General features: G+C 41.2%; 1 protein-coding gene and 2 long non-coding RNA genes across 7 annotated transcripts in view; 2 read left to right on the top strand and 1 right to left on the bottom strand.

Moving 5' to 3' along the window:
- tspan9a (tetraspanin 9a) overlaps nt 1-24,096 on the bottom strand; it is a 159,520-nt gene that overhangs the window by 38,720 nt on the left and 96,704 nt on the right. The window lies entirely within an intron of this gene.
- LOC111834696 (uncharacterized) lies at nt 5,955-7,491 on the top strand. The gene is made up of 2 exons (XR_002836058.2): nt 5,955-6,523; nt 7,349-7,491. It is a non-coding gene; the product is annotated as an uncharacterized lncRNA (long non-coding RNA).
- Nucleotides 17,845-21,213, top strand: LOC140588322 (uncharacterized). The gene is made up of 3 exons (XR_011989687.1): nt 17,845-18,261; nt 18,605-19,668; nt 19,989-21,213. It is a non-coding gene; the product is annotated as an uncharacterized lncRNA (long non-coding RNA).

Here is a 24,096-nt window from a genome sequence, read left to right as displayed (position 1 = left end):
AGACTGGAAAAATGTTGCCTGGTCTGATGAGTCTCGATTTCTGTTGAGACATTCAAATGGTAGAGTCAGAATTTGGCGTAAACAGAATGAGAACATGGATCCATCATGCCTTGTTACCACTGTGCAGGCTGGTGGTGGTGGTGTAATGGTGTGGGGGATGTTTTCTTGGCACACTTTAGGCTCCTTAGTGCCAATTGGGCATCGTTTAAATGCCACGGCCTACCTGAGCATTGTTTCTGACCATGTCCATCCCTTTATGACCACCATGTACCCATCCTCTGATGGCTACTTCCAGCAGGATAATGCACCATGTCACAAAGCTCGAATCATTTCAAATTGGTTTCTTGAACATGACAATGAGTTCACTGTACTACAATGGCCCCCACAATCACCAGATCTCAACCCAATAGAGCATCTTTGGGATGTGGTGGAACGGGAGCTTCGTGCCCTGGATGTGCATCCCACAAATCTTCATCAACTGCAAGATGCTATCCTATCAATATGCAGAATGCTTTCAGCACCTTGTTGAACCAATACCACGTAGAATTAAGGCAGTTCTGAAGGCGAAAGGGGGTCAAACACCGTATTAGTATGGTGTTTCTAATAATCCTTTAGGTGAGTGTACATCTCCTGGGTGGGGGCTGTCACAAGCTCCTGCTTATCCTCTTCCCTTAAGGAGGTGGATGCCCTAACTAGAAGCAAGCAGGTAATAACCCATTAAAGTCAGTGCAGTGTCTGAAGGTGTTCAGTGGCCTATTTAGTCACAGACATGTGGGAGCAAACATCTCTCCTTTAGTTCGGCCTCCCTGTGAACTGTTAATGTGGCTCTGTCCTGGAGCTTGGCAAGCAGCTACAGATGTTGTCCACTATCCTTATAACTAAGACTCCTCCCAGAAAAATATATATATTATAGAAGACCAGTGTTACTTATTGGTTATCCAAGCTTTCAAACCATGCCAAACACCCACCCTATTACATAACAACAGCCTTAAATGGAAAACAAAAGGTCTTATCAAAAAAAAATTATTTTTTTTTATGTACGTACCATGTACCTACCAGAAAGGGCTTCTCATCCAGTGCCACCATTCGGGTTTGCCAGGGGCTGATAGTTTACAGTAAATGTAAATGTAGCCTTAGGACAGCTATCCAGAAGAAACCAATATCCCACTACACTGAGGCTGATGTAAAGCATTACATTAAAGTACAGAAGAGTGGATCGTATTTGCCAGTAATACTGTGCGATAAAAGTTTTCATCTGTGAGAAGGAATCTCACAGGGATCTTTAATGGAGCAGAATTCTGTTTAAAGGACAGGATGATAAGGTTCTTTCAGGGTAGTATTGAATCCCAGGTCAATTCAAGCTGTTTAAAAGATGTCAGAATTCTGACTGTTATCATACTGACACATAGGATACATAGAAATTGACTGAGTCTTACATAAGATGCAGAGCTTGTTTAACCACGTGATGCTCATCTGCTGGAATATAAAAACAGATTGTTCTCATCGCTGGTCCAGACAGCCTCCCTGTCACAGTCACTAAAAGCACGGTGCCAGTTAACAGCACAATATGCTGATGTTGCATTAACATGCTGCAATAACATATGAATTTACTCATCCCAGGCATCCATAAGAAGATGGCTTTCAATATACCAACCAGGACCATGGTCTCTTAAGCTAGTCCTGTATCTTTGGAATCTTCCCAGCTCCTCAGCCAAGCCTGGGAACCCGTTACTGTCAAAGTGATTCACTATCGATAGAAGAATGCAGAGCGATCTCATGTCTTCCAGGAGCCAGATGCCAAGCTGACACCATGCACAAGCTTCAAAAGAGAAGGGATGTGGTGGGTTTGGTAGAGGAATCCTTATCACTGATTCTGTCACTCTGCAGATTCCAGAACCCCCAAAAGTCCCGGTGAAGTCAACAGCAGACTTTGCCCTTCTGTGCCCAGAAAGGAAGTCACACCTCCCTCTTTCTCCCTCTCTCCTCCCACACGGCTCACAGCCAGCAGGTTTCGTACAGGAAGTCACACATCCAAGCCATCATTACATTCGCAGAGACCTCACAGGCTGGGAGTGCCAGCAAAGAAAGGCATGGCGTCCTACTTAATATGGGTTTCCTCCCAGTGCAGAGGACTATGGTACAGCTTTTAAGCTAACCATACCACAGGAGCTTCACAGAACTTAATATACGTGCAGAAGCTTAAACATCACTTGAAGTTAGAAGCTTTAACTAAAACGATGCTTCCCCAGGGTAAGAGAGGTTGCTTAACCTCATCTGAGATTGCAGACTACACAATGTTGATGACTTCAGGCATAGCATGGACTGCAGAGCCTCAACAAGAAAAATCAAGGTACAGTAAAGGTTCTTAATGCAGAGAACCAAAGAGTTCCATCTGTCAACCCCCAGGCGAACTGTGAAAAGGTTCTGAGACTATCCCAGAGAGAGTCACTGAATTGGGTCTCAATTTAAGCCCATGGCTCCATATTTACATCGGTTTATTTAGCAGCTTTTGTCCAAATGAGGGTATAAGTGAGGCAGACAGTACAAGACAAGAGTGCAGCTGTCAAGAGGCCACAAGTGAAGCCAGACTGAGCTTCCAACTAATGACCAGCCGACAAAGAGCTCAAATGTGAAACTCAAACAGAGAATTCCACACTGCAATCTTAAATGATCAGCAGATTTAACTCCTCAGACAAATACACATACCTACAACTGTCAGCCATACCCAGAGGATGTACAACAAGCAGCAGTTTGTCAAAGCAGAAAATTGCACAATATGAACTAAAAGACCCTCTATAGGTATTTATTAATTCTTCCTCTTTTTGGAGAATGTCAAACCTCACTGTCAGAAACATTGCAGGCTATAGTCATGTGACTTGCCAGCTACCCGGGGTGCAATTTGACAGCCATTGAAGGTGTGTGGGCGGTGTAAGTGATGAACTTCCACTTAAAAGCTGATGACAGCGTACAAAGCCTACTTCCCAGACAGTGACGAGAAATCAATGGGGTTTACCTGACAATTACAGAGGGTCACTGGACAAAGATGAAAGAATTTGATTACTTAGAAGGTGCAGCTAGCTGGTGGAGGAACATGTAAGGGCCATTTCCTTGGCTGTTCTAATATAAGCCCATCACATCAATAAGCAATACAGAATCTCCTCAAACTCCTGCCCACGCTCACTAATAATAGCTATACCAGTTAGACAAAACCATGTTCCAGACTCAGGATGTGCCAAACTAAACTAATGCCTCAAATTTGAAGTAATGCAGCACTGATTTTCTCACACAACAAAGTCAGCTGGAAGTGAAGGCAAATGTGGTTGGCAGAGGAAGGGCTTTGTTCATTTACCTCAAAGGCCACAAACACCTCCCAGAGATAAACTTAGCCACAGAGATCTTGGGTCACATTTCCAATCTGCGGTCAGCTCAGCTAAACACTTGTGGCAAGGTCATGTTTTATAGTAGCATGATGAAGGAACAACAATGGGAAGATCTTTACTGGTCACTCACAAGCTGACAGAACTGTCTAGGCTGCGGGATGTTGAGTACTGGATTGCCTGTTTACACAGAGACATGTTTGACATCTCTATTTCATTAGAACAGGGGACACCAATGACTAGGAGAGAACCCAAGAAGACTATTTGGTCATTATGGTGAGACACACACCTGCTGTAACCCTGATACACAATGTGCCATTATTGCCCAAGACCTTGGACTGATATATTATCCAACCTCATATTCATACTTCTGAGGCAGGGCGGTCAGCTCTGTGCCAGCACAGACCAACGGAACATAATTGTCCTTGAAGGACTGATAAACCAATGAAAATTAGGGTAAAAAAAAATATTAAAAACAAAAATAAAGCATTGGCTATCTTTCATAGCACACCAGAGATAAGTGTTTACACTTCAGAACAATATATTACAAAGAAGCCCTAAATCTGTGCCTCCTTCTTTTCTAACAAAGGTAAATCAAACAGTTGAGGTAATTGTCTTAAAGTGATTAATGAAAAAAAATGGTTGCTGCATGTGAATGCGACTAACTGATAACGTCAGTAAGTTGTATGACCTGAACATGGCTGCCTCCACTGTCAATTAAGCTCTAAGGGCAGGGAGACGCAGACAGTTGCCCAGAGCCCCTTTACGCACATCCGCTACATTCCACTGCGTCATCTTTATCACCAGCGACAGGACCATAGATCTGATGACAGCTGACTCTCAGAACCAAAACACTTTGCTTAGAAATTAAAACTCGAAGCCGGGAGCATCTCAATGCACCACAGAGAAACATCATCAAATATTTAAGGATGCTTCTGACCAGCCCTACAACCCAGGTTTCTAAGCTAATTAAGTTATTTTTCCATTTTATGATTTTATGTACAACATCAAAGAGAAAAAAAACATCAATCTTACTTTTAATTGGAGGACTGATTATGGAACTGGAGATGCCCATGCAATTTTGGTGTAATTTGTTAAGATTTAATGAGGATATGCATGGTGTTTGCCTGTGGATATTGTCTGCTCAGGATAACAAGGCAAATTTATGAAAGTGACTGAAGGCCAACTAGACAGGTCACAGGTCATAAAAAAAAGCATGCTATAGTGTGTGCTCTGGGTTGTCAACTTCTCAATGATCATCCTTTCTTAACAAAAGATGACAATCATCCAGTGTCTTTGGAAAGCCTAAGGATCACTGCCATAAAATTACTGGACTCCCAAGTACCTAGGCTAATCCATTAGTGGATACACCACCCTACCATTACTTGTCCTAGGACATCCAGGATCTTGTGCCACTGAAAGATGCGAGAACATTTGTCAAACATACAGTAAGAATCCTGTGAGGAAGTGGTCTGTCCCACCCTGAGGTGGATATTGTCCTTGTCATTGAGTTGTGAAAGAATCATACTTAATCTACCTCTGTGGAAAACACACAGCATGTTGGTACAGGTGGTCAGAGAGGACAGGGACACCTTGCAGTGTTCAGCCAGAGAAACCTCAACCTTGCACAACAAAGCATTGGAAAAACGTTAACCGGGAAATCATTCCCATCTGTGCGAGACCATCTACTGAGTGCTTACACATGTCCAGAGCCCATCACAGGCCCTCCTGTCATGACTATGCTAGCCTCTCAGCAACACCCTCGAGGGAATACAATGCCAGGCTCTTATCTCAGGCATCCTGCTATGCTAACTTCATGAGAGCTTTGAATGGGGTCCTGTCCAGCCCAAGGCAGATGGGAGAGTGTCAAGATAAATCAGTCAAGAAGTTCCAGCCACAAATTATTGCTTTCCTTTTCCTCTTTCCTCTCCACAAGTTCTCACGCCCCCATGGCATGCACTGTACTCCTGGGGACCACGTCAGGCCCCAGATATGCTCTCAGGCACAGGGGTCCTGCGACACCACCTTTTATTTCTCATCATGCAATGTAAAAAAGCTAAAACAAATGACCTCAAACTCTGCTACTGACTACAATGTATGGCTGTGATATTATCTGAAACACTTGATTATTCGGTCTGTTATTTTTTGTGTCAAGTCCAATTTTTGCCTTTATGCAATATTCATGAAGTCAGGATGAAAACTTCACATTTGCTCAAAAACAGAGCGGCTACAAATTAGGTCATATCACACTCCCTTCCCATATAAGCACTATATGTCTGATTGTTTGCTTTTGATCAGTGCAAAATAGCAATTGAAAAAGAAACATTTCTGTTGTAGCCCAAAGTCCTCTCATTAAGAGCTGATATATGTTCTTGCTTCCCAACAATCCTATTGAAAAACAATGACGTAAAATGTATGAGAAGGTATAGTTTTAAGAAGCCAGAGGATATGAAACCATTGAAGGATAAAGTCAGAAGTGTTTTTTTCCCTAAGTTAAAGACATGGTTGTTTGGTGTTTCTGGACTATTCCTATACAATTTAAGGGCATATCAGTCAAATTTCTCCTTCTGCCTCCTAGGGTTAAATAGCTCCAGATTGCTGGCAGCTTTAGACAGGGTCTATAGAAAGGATCCACACATTGGTACAGCTCACTCTGACTAGCCCAGCTGGGCCACCCACAATCAGTGAGGCCCCTGTAATTATCAGCCATAACTCTACTTTTTTCACAATTGTGTTGTAATTTGTACTTGTATATGAAGTCATTTTATTTAAGCAGTTCGACCGATATATCTGCCGGCCGAAATATCAGCCCGATATTTGGCATTTTTTAATGTTTCGGCATTGACCGATATCTGAATGTAGTACGCCGATTTACAGATAGGCACGTCTGCGGGCAGCCCAGTGTTATTGTTGCTGTGGAACACGTGACCCATGCTGCCTTGTGTAAGACCCCAGCCAGAAGTTTTGGAAGAGTCCTGGGAGAAAACGTTAAGGCTTAAATTCTGATCTTTCAAAGACTTATTTAACTGGTTTTCCATGAAATGTTGTTTTAAAAGAAAACGCGAGCACTTTTGAAAGATAACGCAAATTACGCTGTCGGGAACTGGCGTAATGATAATGAGCCTTCAACCAATTGTAGCTTACAGGTAACGTTAAGGATCATTGATTCTGACAGAGTTAGTTTTGTGCGCTTGTTGGTGGGCTCACAGACATTCTTTAATCGTTAAAAATCATTTTAATTGTTAAAATTTTAATTATTACCATATCAGCCCGATGTTAACAGTTCAGTTTTTTTTCCCTTGCGTCGGAGAGTTTTACTCTCTGTGTGTGGGGCGGAGGAGGCAGCTCTCTCAAACACTGCAGCGTATGTGAGAGTTGCGTTACTCTGCCTCGATCACAGACAGCACCGTCCTCGGAGACACATAGCTGCTAAGAACAATGCATGGCGGAGAAAACTTTGTTCGAATGCTTGGTTACCATTCATTGAGCTGATGCTGACAATGGTCTTTCTGTGCAATTTTTTGCATTTGAGAGCGGAGATTCGAACAATTTGTCAGACGCCTAGATAAAAAGTGCACGACTTTGCGCAGTTAGTTTCCTCATTAAACATCTGTCCTTTATACACACTTATCCGTCGACAACGTCACAATCACTAGGGGCTTACGTTGTCCTTGTATACAATGCTGTGTAATACGACAAAGTTATTTTATTATTTTCTGCCATCGCTAGATTCTGATTGTGAATTTGGCTTGTAAGCTGTCTGCTAAGAACATAAACAACATGTTAGTGAAAGGTTTTTGGCCTTGCACACTACTCATCATACCATAATGCACTTAGTGTTTTTTTTTCTTTCAAAATGTATTAGTGTAATCGTTTTAATGTGCATGGAATACTGGAATTGTTGAACGAATTGAAGATGAAGGCACTATAATAAAAATACTAACCTTGCATTTTTTTTTCTTCTGTTTTAGTAATTGCTGTCTGATGGCTGAAAAAAAAGCATTTCACCAAGCCAACACCAGGAAAAGCCAGGTGCAATATCTGCAGCAGACTGGTGAGCTTGGGAGCTGAAGAAGGTAAAAAAAAAAAAAACACCACCAATTTGTGGAGTCACCTGAAGTGTCACCACCTCCAGGCTTATAAAGATGCACAGAAAGAAAAAGCAGCAGCTGCAGCTGGGATTAAAACTGAAGATAACATGCACATTCCTTTTTGTATTGTTTACAATTTTTTCTTCCCTCAGAAATGAGGAGTTTGCTGCTATATTGTGCACTAGAAGAGATTCTGATGCTGCTATTTTTATTGTTTATAAGTTGAAGTTATTGTTTTCAAGTTGTATTGTGTTATTCTCTGTAATTTGTTATTTAAGTTTATATTTAAATTTACACAAGTCAGTATTCAATAAATGCTAAACTGAGAAATTTTGTGTATCGTTTGTTATTATTAATTATTTACCATGCAAATAGAGGGGAAAACGTCTAATTATCGGGCAAAAAAAATCGGCAGCATATAACGGCCATCGGCTAACTCTGAATCCTAAATATCGGCTATTGGAAAAACCCATATCAGTCGACCTCTAATCTGAATCCCATCTCCTCTCTCTTTGAGGAGCATGCAGTATGAATCTTCTCCACAGATTAACTGGAGTCTTTAAATTACCTATATTACCTGTAGGAGAAGATGGTGGTGCTGCTGGTGCAGGAGGTAGTGCTATTGTTCGGCAACCAGAGGGTTGCAGCCTTTGCCACTGGTGTATGAATGTGCTTATGGATGTGGATCTGCAACCTGGAGAGGGTCACCTAGTGCCCACAGTTACCCCTGAAGGCACTGAGGTCATCTGAAGCCCAGTGAGACTCTCAGCTGATCAGGTGCATATATTTACACCATGACACAGAGACCATGGGGGTACCACATGTGCCCTCATGGCACCAACATGCTGGCTGAAAATGGCATTAGCAAGACCAGTATTTTTGAAAAATCAAACAAATAGCCAGTGTGGGTAAGATTCTGGAAGTGTGGCTGTAAAGTATAATGGGCAGCACCAAAAGCACACAGCTGCCTGGCCCAGTGATGCCTGCTGCTCTGCCCTGTCACTCAGAGAGGGCTGAGGGACCCCCAAAGAGTGGAAAATTCCTCACATAGAAGTGGCTGGCAGGTCTCTCAAAGGCCCTTGGAAGGGTACCTTGCTCACAGTAACACTGGGTGAGCAGGTGCAGGGACCTGATAGGGTCACTGTGGAGTTTATGTACACGTCTGGCCTGATTTAGCCCAGCCTGGCCCACATGAGGTCACACTGCATTCCCACAGACACCTTCTATGATTCGGTCCTGCTGCAATTTACATCCAGTTTCCCAGACAGCAACACAACCACGGCTAGTTTAACCATATGAGACACACATCCCAGATGAAGCAAAGCATACCTTACATGGCTACTCTACTGGTTACTTCACTAGCGTTCTTACATCTATTTTTTCACCTTTAATTGAATTAGAAAGCCCCATAATATAGAGGAGTCCTGAAATACCCACAATGCACTATACAATCTTCATGGGTTTTCTCTTTTAGGCAAGAGGCACTGTCACAGAGGGAATTAAGACATCAAACTCAGAAGACCTACAGTGCTGTATCAAGCAAAAACGCACACTAATACATGTAAATATGCAGACTTAATATTTGCTACTACAATCTGTCTGAATGTAAGAAATCCATGACAGAGTTATCATCAAAAATATTCTATATTATTCAAATGAAATGTATTTTTCAAGCACTTTAGTATAAAGGGTTTTTTTGAGTGGGGTTAATACTTAATTTAATCCAATCCTTTTATTTTATGCAATCAGCTTAGTAGATCAATGAACATAGTAATTAAACCTCCCTGAATATTACTTAGTTTTTTTGGTCTCTGTAATACATCTCTCAGTCCTCTGATGAATAATCCTATACCTGAAAGATGTAGTGTACACACACATACACACACAGACACACACACCCATACACATAGACCCATGCACAGCAAACATGCATAGCATAAGAAAGCCTGGCTGCTGGAAGCCAGATCTTAGGCTGGATGACACAGACAAACCACCATCACTGTGGTGATATGAGATGCTTCTGAGCAGAGTCACAGGAGCATCCCAACCCAAACAGAACAACTAGAGATATCTTGCAGGCCTTATCATGTGGCAGCCATGCAAACTATGGGACGAAGCAGGTTTGACAGCTCTCAGTTCATGACAGTGAGTTTTTTGGATGGTGTAACTTCCAGTCCACCATTCACAAGGAAACATTTCAAAAGAGCAGGACCCCATTTTTGGAAGGAAAAAATATACTCATAAAAACAGCCAGATGGATAGACAATGGTAAACTGATTATTCCACTTCAGAAGTCTGCTATCACAATTTGAGGTCTGTCAGGAGATACAGAGCCATGAATAAATGTTTCAAAGCTGACTCAGAAAGCGGGAACTGACGATACCTGATTGGCACGGCCATTCCATAAGTCTTAGGGCAAAACACCGACCTCTTATGTAAGATGATGATTACTTCTTGCACTTTTCATCCACACTCATCTCAACTGAAACAGAAAATGGCAGGGAGCTCATTTCTAGTAGGACATGGGCACATCAGGCCAAACCTCTAACAACATGTCATTCCTTTGTGTCTACTCAAATGACATTTAGACAAATTAATTAACCAGGAAAGGCAGAAGAAAAGAAGCTGATTGATCCAGGTACCCCCTACACAGACTTGGTCTTCCATGCAATAATGGCAACACTGATTGCTGTTACAGCTTTTATCCCCCCTATGGTCAGAAGTGGGGGTGTCAGTGAGGGAGTCTATTATCGTCCCAACCCACGGACCATTAAAGGAAGTTAAAAGAGCTTATGATCCCAAAACGTTGTCAAAAATGTAGGAGTATCAAACAAGGACCATACAGACAAAGTAAACAGTAAAGAGATCTGCTACATGAAGGGACCCATATGGATCAAAAATATTTTAAAAGCTACCTAAGGAGCCACCTGCACTCTGCCAACTCCTGCCCAGCTTCATAGCAGAAGCGTGAGACAGGTAAGGTTGATCCCAAAAGGCACCCACTGCGAGCCATCCCACCACCCCAACCAAGCTCCAGTATCCCTTACGTTTTAAGACAGGTGTACAAGAAATCTAAAATAACCACTTGTCATTTATATTTTATTTTCATTACACACTTTCTTTTAATTTGTCATGTTCACTCATGTGGCTCTCTGGCATTCACTAATGACTTATACAGATTTGTTGCAGACTTTGTATCCTTGTTGAAGTCGTCACAGAAGGTGAAAGTAACTTTGTTTTTGGCACACAGCATTGCCATTTTAACCTCCGCATTTATGACCTGGTTAATGTTGTAAATGACCGGCAGACTACTGCAGGTGGCAGATCGTGCGAGGCTACTGACAGTTCAGTTTGGAGAGGCAGAGGAAATTTTTTATGATAATACGGGAAATTTACGGGAAAATACTAATACGAGAGGACGGTGGGAAAGAGGGGTAAAATACGGCAGTTTCCCGGCCAAAACGGGAGACTTGACAGCTATGGGTAAGGCCAGTGACCGCATTTAGAGGGCCTGCCTCTGGAGTAGGAAACTCGCAGGAAAATCCTATTGGCTCAGGAGATACATGCAAGCTACCGTAGTGACAACAAGGACAACAAATCAAGCACAGCTTGATTTGGCAAACACTGTCCAAAGGATGCTGAACATAAGCCCGGCCCAGGATCGGTACACTAAATCCTTTTTGTAAGTCCCCTTACAACAGTTTTGTAGGGCTGACCTTCTGGAGGGCGAGTGAGGGGGCGATTGGGCCTTAATCTCACTGGGGTCAACAGGGAAATGAAAAGCACTAGGACAGAAATGGGATGTAAGCAAAACAGGCCCAAAAGCTAAAGTATCCCGCTGCCAGTGAGTTTATACAAATCAGCCATGGTGGGTAGCATGGCAGAATGCAAACATATTTAGGCTACGTTCACACTGCCATGCTGAAGTGACTCAAATCAGATTTTTTGCCTTAATGTGACACAGATCTGATCTTTTCAGGGCTGTGTAGACACGCAAATCTGATCTTTTCAAATCGGATTTGTGCCGCTTTCATATGTGGTACTAAATTGGATACGAATCCGATTCGTGGCCATGCGACCTGAATGTGAACGCTCAAATCGGAATTCATGTGGCTTTTTGCTTATACGCATGTGCTGACATCAGCCTGCACCGGCAGCGCAGGAAGGTAAAAATGGAGGAGAGCTGCGATAACAGTCAGTGGAAGGATGGAGAAGGTGGGGATTTAATTGATATTTGGGGAAATAAATCTGTTCAAGTTAAACTGGAAGGAACCTATCGTAATAGAGTAGTATTTGAAATAATTGCCAAATAAATGGCACAGCGTGGACACGAACGTGGCTACAATGCCAAAGAAAAATAAAGAGTCTTTAGTCAAAGTTTAAAGAGGCAAAAGACTCGAATCAGCGCAGCGGGCATGGCCGCACAACGTGCCAATTTTATGACCAGCTTTTTACCCGTGTAAAAACGTATCAATGTGCGCATGTGTGACGTTTCGGGGGACTGATGCATTCACATTACAGTCAGATACAGGTCACTTGTACCTATGAATGTGAACCGTCAAGATAGACAAATCCGATCTGAGCAAAAAATCGGAATTGAACAATGTGGCTGGCAGTGTGAACGTAGCCTTAGAGACCCGCCTCTTTAGCTCAGCTTTCTGATTATGCCAGGATAAAATAAAGAAATTCTATTATTCAAAAGAGTGATGGCTGTCTTAAAAAAATATGACGATCAAAGTTGTTTACATAACTTTCAGGGAATTACCTATATGCAAATCCCTGATTTGTATGGTAGGATGAGCAAACATGCAGCTGTGGTAAGACAGTATGGGCAAGAGCAGGACTTGCTGTCTGCAAAAGATAGGGCCCGCAAATGGACATCAATTCACTGAACCCATTACATGAGTGTATGAATCCTGCTGATTCGAGACCTCTACAGGACACCCAATAACCAAGACCCCAGATGCCCGCATTACCAACACATTTCCTACGTCACTCCCAAAGCCTGGGCTCTGTGCTCAGATCTAAGATGTAGCTCCTATTGACAGGACTGTGGATTATGGAGGGATGTGATGGGGAGAGGTCTTGTTGCAAGTTCAGCAGAACAACGATTACTAGTGTGCTGAGACTTCATGAATTGCCCAAATGAAGCCCCCAGCGTTGGGGAAGTTTCATCTGCAGCCCATGGGTCAGTAAGAAAATACTCACACAATACACACACTGTCGTGGTGTAGGCAGTCGCATCAAACTGGCTGAAAGTGTCACCACTGGAAAACAACAAGAAAGACTAGGAGGTCATAAACCATTAGATACATTTACAGTGATGCATAGGTTCATATTTTTTTCTGAATCAGCCTGTTATAATATCCAGCTCCTGCAGATGCGTTTCTGAAGAAGAGTCCCCACAGTTGAAGAGCACCGTCTCCATCCTGGTCTCCCGACCCGTTTGCGCTGAGCGCTATGCGGCACTGTGTATCACCGTGTGTCAGTGTAAGGAGAGGCTCATTTAGCGATTTTACGCGTGTGATGTGAATCAGGACTTTCGGCTCAAAAATAACACAGACACTGTGACAGGAATCCAACATGAGACTCACAGGTACTTGGGGACTACAGACCATAAACAATAACTGTAACCTTTTCTTAGAAAGTAAACATCCCAGTTTAATAACACAGAGACAGGAGATATGCTTTGGACACTCAGGGCCAGTTCAGTACATATTTACTGGATCTGATGACAGAGAAAAAGTATTTCATTTTACCTACAGTAAAAGCTGAAATCCCACCCTCCTAAATATTCTTTCTTGGTCCCTGTTAGCTACATAGAAAGAAGTGCAAGTCTATGCCCTACCCCCACAAAAAAAACACAGACCAGTGCACCACTGTGAGAATGTAGGGAAGTGGGACAGCTCCCCACGGAATGTTTCGGAGTAAACAGCGCCTGCTATTTAGGGACATGATTATTTCACATTAGAATCATGCTGGAGATGCACTTTGATGTGCAACGTGTGTACCTGCCGGCAGAACCAGGGGGTGGCTCGGAGCACCAGGCTGTTTTGTTGCAGCTTCACACAGCTCTGCGGTGCCACAAGTGACCTATAATGGGAAAGTGAGGTCTGTGCTATTGACGGTGGCTCCGGCCCAGTGCAGCCATGTAACAATCCCGGCTTCCAGACTCTACTTGGAGCCTGACATCATCCTCTGGCCTTGTGAACATCTGATGAGGCACTACTATCTGATGAGGTGGTAGTGCTCAGCCTAGTACCCTCTACAGGACATCAATGCAAAAAACAAACAAATGAGAGCAACCATTGGGTCCCCCCTAAATGACTGCCTGTGGCACCAAAAAGTGTTACAGATCGTCTGTCCTCCCAATGGATTGTTTCCCTCGATGGACAACTTTTACCATTACTACTTCCATCCCCCACCCTGGTTGACAACTTTGACCATTGCCAGAAACCCCCCCCCCCATGGAAATCAGACTTTTCCTGCGACTGACACTGGTGTCAACAGGGGGCACTGTGGGCTCCTAGGGCGGTGTGTAGCATCAGTAGAATTCAGCTTTTTCAGCAAATTAGATGTGCATGGATGATATAATATTATAGCATTACAGCTTCCTCCAAATGGGTGCTCATCCATGCCTATTAGAATTGAGTGATGTGGCTTGATACCAATCCTATGAGCTCTGTAGACCTCAGCACTCAGTGGGCAGGTCTGACCCACATCAAGCTGGCCACAGGAGGACTTCAACATGACGCCGGCATGTAAACAGTGTCTCCTTAGCCCCGTGCAGCAGTGGTGTAAAGTACTTGAGTAAATGGACTTCGTTACTGTACCTAAGTATTTTTTTGGCTACTTTGTACTTGTACTGAGTATCAAAAATATAAGCAACTTTTACTCTCTACTCCACTACATTTGTGACTGAATATATGTACTCTTTACTCCACTACATTTGAACGGACGCTTACCGTTACTCGCTACATTGTGATTGCGTGCGACAAGTCAGGATCTTTATCTACCACGGCTAATTTCTTCAAGTATGTCTGGCTGCAGCCTGCAGGAGGGCGGGGTTGGACATCCAACCCCGCCCACATCCAACCCGGCCCATTCGTACCGCGAAAGCCACGCCCTTGTCCAACACGTCTTAAAGCAGAAGCCAAAGCGAACTCGCAGAACGGAATCGTTGTAGTACCTGTTATGTCATTAAGTTAAAAATCTTTAGTGTCCCAGTGTAATAACAGTGCTATCTATTATTTATTATTTTGTTTGTTAATGTTTCTGCTAGACACACTATTGACTGTCAATTACTGCACAAAGATTTTACTGTGGGACCCGCATGGTTGTTTGTGGTTGTTTTGCTGCTGGTTAAACGTTTCCATCAGTTAGCTGACTATCTAGCCGACTCACTACCAAAACTATGGTAACTAGGTAAAGACCTTCTTGCTGATAATATAGCTTCCATGTAGTTAACAAGACTTGACACTTAAAGACTTTGTGCGTCATCAGATATTACTGTCTGCTCAAACAACTGTTCAGCTTGCTTCCTATGGGTTACTAGTTATTAACTAGTTAGCAAAGCCACTGTGGTAGCATCCATTAAGTAGGTATGTGAAGAGCGCGACCAACATGGCCGCCTTTTTTGTTCCAGATTCCTGTTCCACCATCGGGTCATCTGAGCGCTGGGTATACCCCGGAAAATACGCATTCTTATTGTATCGCATTGCGGAATTCCGCGGTATTCCCACTGATAACATAGATGAGGAACCCCTCTTCGTCCTCCGTTTTGATTTTTTCAATTCCGTGTACATTTAGACCTTTTCCGGAAACGTTGAAAAATACACTCGATTTCAACATACAAAAACCACTTCAAAGGATTAAGTGACGCTTTTGAAAGCTAAATTGACATATTGTTTATCATTTCATCTTTCTAATCCTGCAGTTTCATAGCTTTCTATGGATCAGAAAAAAAGTTTACTGACCAGGACCGGCAGCATACAGGATCGTCACGGGCCAAAAATCCTGAAATCTGCTGTATGTTCATCAGTGATTTGTTGCATCAATATGCCATGATATTAGGGAAATATCTTAAGATGTGAAAAAGATGATTATATCCACTAAGTCGCATTTAATTAAGCAGAAGATAAGAGTTATTCACATGGTCACGTGACCTAAACCAACAGCGGCGCCTGTTGATACATCATTCCAGTCTTCACCTTGTATCAATTTTATTTCAGACTAAGGACATACTTGGAATATATATTATTCTTTCAGATTGAAGAATATAAGGAGATACACCTTCCCTGAAAGTTTCATTGAGATATCTTTATTATTAAGGAAACTACAAGCATTTTTATATAAAAAGTTAGGTATTTGGTCACAGTTTCCTACACACATTCCATTTTAAAAAATAGGGCTAATTAGCGAACTTCTTTTGCCAATAATTTCCTTATTTGTTAAGATATGAGTGATTTTGGTGTCATTGTCTTTGTTTATTCAAGCTCTTTCCAATGGTACCATTGGCATCAGTGTTGGGGGTAACGCGTTACAAGTAACGTGCGTTACGTAATAATATTACTTTTCTTAAGTAACGAGTAATATAACGCATTACTTTATAAATTTACACATCAATATTTGAGTTACTTTTTTAAAAAAGTAGCGCGAGTTACTTTTCTATTTTAATTAATTTGCTTAAAAAAATATTTAATTAAAACGAACGTAGTCACGTAGAATCACGCACTCAGTGCTGCTTTGAAAATGCATTCCGAGCTGACCACGCCCACCCTACGGCAATCATTGCGTCAAGGCGGGGATTGGCGGAAGCGCGTTACGTTTAGGTCGTTTGAAACATGGCGGCTGGAGATCTGATAAGATCGTTGAATTCATTGGCAGATTAAGTGGAGCGTGAACAGAGAAATAATGTTTTTGAAGCATCATAGAAACACATAGGCTGACTTGAATAATCTGATAAAAATTGAACTAAGGAATTCAGATCACTTGAGTAGTACAATTTCATTGTTCTCTAAAAAGTTATTAAACATTTTAAATGTTTAAGATCTGTCTTTTGCCCTAATATAACTTATTTCACAATGGCAATTATCTAGCCTATATTGCACTCTTTATTATCTCATTGGACAGTGAATTTACTTTATGTAGGCCATAGCCTACCAAAACAAAAATAAAAACTTAACAAACACATTAATTTTCAACTTTCAATAATTAATGTTGAGATTTTTTTTAAATGGCATGCATAGCTCTGAAAGTTCTGAGAATATTATATAATTCTATATTATTATTCTATATATGTGTTTTTAAAAGAAAATGAAATAATAATTCTAAGGCCTGAACAACAAAAAGCTTTAGCCAGGTAAGAAATAAGTAACGCAAAAGTAACTCAAAAGTAATATAACGCATTACTTTCCATAAAAAGTAACTAAGTAATGCAATTAGTTACTTTTTGGGGGGAGTAACTCAGTATTGTAATATATTACATTTAAAAGTAACTTTCCCCAACACTGATTGGCATTTAATTTGGTTGAGTTTTAAATTTCTCTTCACATACCTACATTAAGGCTGTGCGATATAGCAAAAATATTTTTATCATGATCATATCAAACGATATTGATAATTATCATGGTGTAATTCAAGTCATTATTTTATTACTATGAGTGCTCCATTTTTGCTTGAAATACCCTTAAGAATTGCCCTTAGATTCAGAACATGAAAAGACTGAAATCTAATTTGAATAAATCATATAAAATATATATTTTTTTGTTCTCTGTATCATTATTGAATAATTTGTCATCTATATCGACATTAAATTATAAGTTTATTTAATGTTAATGTTGGCACAGAAATAACTTGCAGTGCCTTTGGAAATGCAATAAAATGCTCATTTGGAAAACGTTTAACTATCCTTTGTAATTGAGTAAAATGGTGATATCTGAATACTTTTATAAGGCACTGTATACTTGATTGCAATGGGTTTTATTACTCTCCGGCTATACTAATACACCAATCAATATATTAACCAATCAACACAGACAAGCATTAGATTGATATTGGATTGAAATTATATTATGGACATCCTACAGCGACATAAACAAGGGTAAATAGTCCTAAAACGTTTAAATACAGTCCTAATGTGCCCACCATGTGACCGTTATGACCATGAATGAAGCACCGTCATGCACCGCATAGCGACGTTTCGGACCGCATACATGAGGGTGCTCCTATACGATTATAAAAAAAATCATAATTCGTAATAATACTGTAATTGATAATAAACAGTTATGTTACTGGTTTATGTGTTTACTATACTGTAGTTTATATATTTTTTAGAGCGTACTCTTTCCACTTACTAAAAAGAATTTTTTTTTACTGTAAAACAAACTGCTGGGTTAAAGCGTAAACCAGGCGCCGTAAAATGCTTCTTCAGAACGTCAGCGTGATTTGCGTAAACGAAGGGCGAATGAACGGCATGATTGACGTGCTCGTGGGTTGACGTAGGGTAGGCCGCAGGCTGCAGCCGGAGGCTTCTCACGTGAATTAGCAGCTTGCCAAATATCAGGTGTTTAATTAGCGACGTGGCTGCAGCCGCTGATGAAACCAACGCCGAAGCCAGCACATCAAGCAGTGCCAGCACTGACGACCATCCATGGCCTTATTTGAAAGAAATGTTTTCATTTGCCGATATACAGAATGGCTCTTACAGGATGCAGTGTCTACTTTGTTTGCCACGAACCACGAAAATAAGTGCTTTTAAGAATTCATCGTCAAATTTGAGGAAACACATTGAGGTAAGAGTCTAATGTTATGTAGTGTAAAGAGTGTAACATTAATTTAATGTGAATTAAGTCAAATGAATCTATACAGATCATGTCTCACTTTACAATGGTATTGTAAGCATAATGTTAGCAAAAGTTAATACAGTTACTGATATGGCAAAAACCACTGCAACATGACTGTATTTTAGCTTAATTCTTTTTGTGCAATGTGAATGAATGTATCACTGAAATTATAAATTTTGCATCAGGTGCATTTAGCCGTGAGTTTGTGATGTATTTTTAATTGAATTTATACATACTGTAGTTTACTAAGTTGAAAAATAACACTGCTCCTCTTTGTTTAATTTTAATACAGAGAAAACATCCTAATCACTTGAAAAACTACTCAAACCTGACCTCGATCGCTCAGAAGAGGAAGAATGTGAGCAGAAATATGGAGCCCTTAACGAAACAACTCAAAATTGGAGAGACCAAGATCATTTCTCAAGCGACCGTTGATAAAGCTGTACTGCGATTCATTGTGTACGGTCTCCAACCTTTTAGCATGGTTGAAAAAGATGAATTCAAGGACCTGATTCATGACTTGCAGCCTAACTCTACTGTACGATCAAGATCAACCATCTGTACCAAGATAGAGGAAGCTGCAGGAGGAATGAAGAAAAGTGTAACAGAAGCCATGAGCAGGGTGGAATACATCTGTACAACTACTGATTGCTGGGGTTCAAGGCGGTGCAGCTTTATAGGTATGACAGCGCACTGGATTTACCCACACAATCTACAGCGATGCTCTGCAGCACTTGCCTGTCGACAATTAAAGGGGTCGCACACGTTTGATGTACTTGCAGCTGCGATACATGACATACATTCTGAATTTGAGATCCATGAAAAAGTTGTCTGTATAACAACAGACAATGGATCAAATTTTTTGAAAGCCTTTCATGTCTATGGAGGTGAGAACATGCACAGCAACAACACAGAACATGCAACAGCAACCCCATCAGAAGATGAGGATGAATCTGACACTGAAGATGGGGAGAAATGTGGAGAGACTGAATATGTTGAGGTTGCTGAAATTCTAGCCAAGGATGATCTTGAATTTCATTTGCCCAAGAATCAGCGTTGTGCTTGCCATCTTCTGAACTTGGTTTCCACTGTGGATGTTGACACTGCTCAATCAGATTAAACATACAAAAGGTTATCAAGATCATCCTTCTCCAAATGGTGGGCCTTGTGGAACAAGAGTGGCCGGTCCAGCAAAGCTGCAGAGATGATGGAAGAGGAATGTAGTATGCAGTTAATTCGTCCAAATGCCACACGATGGAACTCTTTGTTTCTTTCAGTGGAGAGGATACTGAAGATCATGAAGGAAAAGGGAGATGGTGTTTTCCGGAATCTCTGTGTGGAATTCAAAATCCCCATGTGAGTAATGTTATAATGAACAGTAATGATGCTTTGCTTTTTATTTCAAAGACTGCCTTTTTCCTCCTGCAAAAGTAAATATTTGTATACAATCAAGGCATACTGAATTGTCAGATGAAATAATGGATATTTTTTAGTATTCATTCAAAAATGGGAAACCGGAGGGATGGCAGCAAATCATTACAAATCAATGCAAATTGTTCTACTATCCTATGATTCATTTAAATCCTAAATGAGTAGCATCTATATTTTGCTATAATCAGTTACTTTAAATGGTCTTGAAAAAGGTTGTTTTTGTTTTTTGTTTGTTTTTTTAATAGGCCTTTTCTGCAGGAGTGAACCTTTCTTGGGGAATATGTCACGGCTATGGCCCCTGTTGCCAAAGCGATTAATATCTTGCAGGGAGAAACCAATGTGCATATGGGCTGGCTTTTACCAACACTCAACGTCATGGTTTCCAAACTAAAACGAGCCAAGATATCCATGAAACTCTGCAAGAGCCTGGTAGATGCAATCCTTGAAGGTGTGAACAAGCGCTTTGGTGACATGCTCAATAATCCTGAGCTGATTGCAGCTGCAATCCTGCTTCCAAAGTTTAAAACTTATTGGACAACTGATGATGCCATCCTCAACCTCGGTTTGTAGTCACAGGCATATACTGTAAAACTAAATGAAGAGCAGTGACATACTAATTAGTATAGTTTTTTTTTCTTTTTTTTTAAAAATGAATTGCTAACTGATTTTAGAACTAACTTAAACATTTAGATGGAAAAATGGGTGTTCTAGTATTGCATATAATTTGGGATATTAGGCAATATTCTAAATACTTTTATCAGTAATGTGTGAATTTTTGGAAACTTTGTGGAATGCTGAGATAATATATTTTAAACTGAATAAATGTGAATATGCGTAATTTTAAAAGCACTAAAATGCTTTTGGATTAATTTAAATTGTTGCAGAAACATTTCCAAATGTGTATTGTAGGCCTTGACTTCATAAAGGGAAATATGGAGGAGAACTCTCAGCTTACAAGTGATTCCACTTCATCAGAGGAAGAGGATTTCTTCAAGCCACTGAAGACGTCTCGGACACAACAAGGCCCAGCAGTGCTTGATGGCTATCTGACATATGCTGGTGATGACATGGGTGTCCTGAAAACCTTCCCCTCTCTACTAAAGTTGTCTTTAAGGCTCAACACTCCCCTTCCTGCATCTGCTGCTTGCGAGCGTCTTTTTAGCAGTGCTGGCCTCATTTTCAGGCCAAAAAGAGCTAGAGTAAGTTCCAAGAACTTTGAGAACCAGCTTTTGTTGAAGCTGAATAAAAATATTGCCCCCCTCTGAAACTGAGAGGTAAAACACCATTAAAGTCAGCTCTGAATTTGTTTTTTTATTAGTTTTTTTTTATTGTTTTACCTTTTTTTTGAACATTTGAGTTTGACTGAGACTGACTTTTTGTTCTATTTTCTTCTTCTGCCATTTTGAAACATTGAGGTGTTCAATTTAATGTCTATATTAGGAAATAAAGCCTCAAATAAATAGTTCCTTGTTTTCCGCATTTCTTGGTGTTCTTTGAGCCTACATTCAGTACGAGTAAAATACTTAAGTTCTTTTAAAATTGGATACTTTACGACTTTTACTCAAGTCTAATTGGAATTGGTGACTTGTAACTTGTAATGGAGTAATTTATACAGTAAGGTATCTGTACTCTTACTCAAGTATGGTTTTCAGGTACTCTTTACACCTCTGCCGTGCAGAGGCTTTCACACTGAGCAGGGGGGTATAGCAGAGTGCAGAGTTAATGCACTGGGGTTCCTAAGACATATGCCTCCTAAGACAAATGTAAGGTACTCCATGTAGGGAGCAGAAATATAAAGTACAGGTATTTTATGGGACCTACTGAAATAAAGGTAGCTGATTATGAGAAAGACCTTGGTGTGTATGTTGATGCTTCCATGTCTCATTCTCACCAGTGCGGGGAAGCAATAAAAAAGGCCAATAGGATGTTGGGGTATATCTCCAGGTGTGTGGAGTTTAAGTCAAGGGAGGTAATGCTAAGATTATACAATTCCTTGGTGAGACCTCACCTAGAATATTGTGTACAGGTTTGGTCACCATATCTTAAAAAGGACATTGTGGCCTTAGAAGAGGTGCAGCGTAGGGCCACAAGAATGATTCCTGGTCTTAGAGGAATCTCATATGAGGAAAGGTTAGTTGAGCTAAATCTGTTCAGCCTCAAGCAAAGGAGACTGAGGGGGGACATGATCCAGGTCTATAAGATTCTAACAGGTTTGGATGCTGTTCAACCGAATAGTTACTTCAGCATTAGTTCCAATACAAAAACTCGTGGCCATAGGTGGAAATTAGCGGGAGAACATTTCAAACTGGATTTAAGGAAGCACTTCTTTACACAGCGTGTAGTCAGAGTATGGAATAGTCTTCCTGATAACGTAGTGCAAGCTGAATCCTTGGGTTCCTTTAAATCAGAGCTAGATAAGATTTCAACAACTCTGAGCTATTAGTTAAGTTCTCCCCAAGTGAGCTCGATGGGCCGAATGGCCTCCTCTCGTTTGTATAGTCCTTATGTTCCTTATGTAAGACATGTGCATACAAAGAGAGCTGGTCTGACCCGCGAACAGTATCCATCCTATATCAACAGGCATGCTTGGTAGTATTGCAAAGCCGAAATCTGACATCTTCCACAGATGTCAATTATGCCTTCGACATCAAAGACCTCACGTCCATTCCACTTTGCAGATAGACGCTTTCTTACATCTGTTCCTCTCAGCCAATGAAACTTGTGATGTTATGTGGGTTCACAGGACCTGCAGAGAGCTTCACAAAAAACAGCAGAACTTGCCTTCAAAAGGCAATAAAACCTACATGGCCTCACCAGGGGTATTAATGCATCTGCTCTCTAAAGCAGGTACCTGAGCTCGGCTTTGTAGTAGAGCATGTGCATGCTGGTGGTGATGCGGCACTGCTTGATAAGGAAGTTATTGCATTAAGAAAGCCATTGGAGATGTCCTGAGTTTCTCCTTATTATAACCACTGGTTTGCTGATCCATGATGCAATTTTAAATAGAGAGCGAAACAACAAAGCCTTCCTGCATCTCTCTGTATTTGTATGTATACACACACACACTCAGTGGAAAAAAAAAATTAAGTACGCTGACAGAGTGGTGGAAATGAAATGAATCTGCGCGTGGTGAAAGGTCATGTGACTATCGCAATGCTTATACTATCAGATGAAACTGACAACAGAGTTGGATATGTGCCGCACTATGGTGCAAGAAGGGAGTCGTATAGTCATTGTATCCTCTCCTGTGGCAAGTCGGTCCACAGCTGTTGTACAGTAACTGGCCCTCGAGATCCTGCAGATTGGCACTGGGTCTTAGTTGACCTTCAAACTGATCTCACACATGTTCAAGTGGGGAAAGATTGGGGGACCTGGCTGGCCATGGGAGGACCTCAACATGACGCAGGCAGTCCATAGACACACGTGTTGTGTGTGGACAGGCGTTGTCTTGTTGAAAGACTGTACCAGGGTGCTGTATCAAGAGGGGTAAGACATGCAGACTCAGGATGTCACTGACGTAGTGCTGTGCCAGGGTCCCCCAAATCACTACCAGAGATGAGCTGAAGTCATACGTTATGGCTTCCCACACCGTGATGTCAAGAGTAACGTCGGTGTGTCTCTACCAGGATGTGTGTGTGTGTGTGTGTGTGTGTGTGTAGATTAGGTTTATATTACACTGTGGGGACCAAATATCCCCCACAATGTAATAAAAACCTGTTTGTTTTTTTTTTACTTTGTGGACCATTTTTCAGGTCCCCACACAGATCTATGCATGCAAAACTGCAAAAAATCTCATAATTCGCTTAGTCACATATTGTTAAGGTTAGGGCTGAGTAAGGGTTAAGGTCTTCATGTTGTGATTAAAGTTTTTCCCATAGAAATGAATGGAGAGTCCCCACAAAGATAGAATTACAAACCTCTGTTTGTGTGTGTATGTGTGTGTATATATATTTCAGCCATGGTTAATAATGAGCATCCTGCCTGGTGCTCTGGAAAGATGATTCATGTCTTCAGTGTTTTCTTGTCAACTCAGAAGTCGGAAGCATATTTGTTGAGGACAGCGAGGGGCTGCAGGGAGCAGTGGGGGACAACAGGGTACAATGATATTGCATCTTATCCATTTCAGCCAGCCTGCCCGCCCACTGGGCACCATCTCAATAAAAACCCTTCATTTTGCAAACACCTTCCATGAACGGAATCTAATAATGTAAGGATATTTTAAAATATCGCATTCACACCAGTGTGTGAATGTGTGTATGAATGGGTGAATGTGAGGCATAACTGTAAAGCGCTTTGAGTGCTCAAAAGAGTAGCATAAATGCGCTATATAAATGCAATCCATTTACCATTTTA

This window comes from Paramormyrops kingsleyae, chromosome 3, assembly GCF_048594095.1.
Source record: "Paramormyrops kingsleyae isolate MSU_618 chromosome 3, PKINGS_0.4, whole genome shotgun sequence".
Classification (NCBI taxonomy): Eukaryota; Metazoa; Chordata; class Actinopteri; order Osteoglossiformes; family Mormyridae; genus Paramormyrops; species Paramormyrops kingsleyae.
The sequence above is the reverse complement of the archived record's forward strand: the minus strand, read 5'-3'. Positions and strand labels throughout refer to the sequence as shown.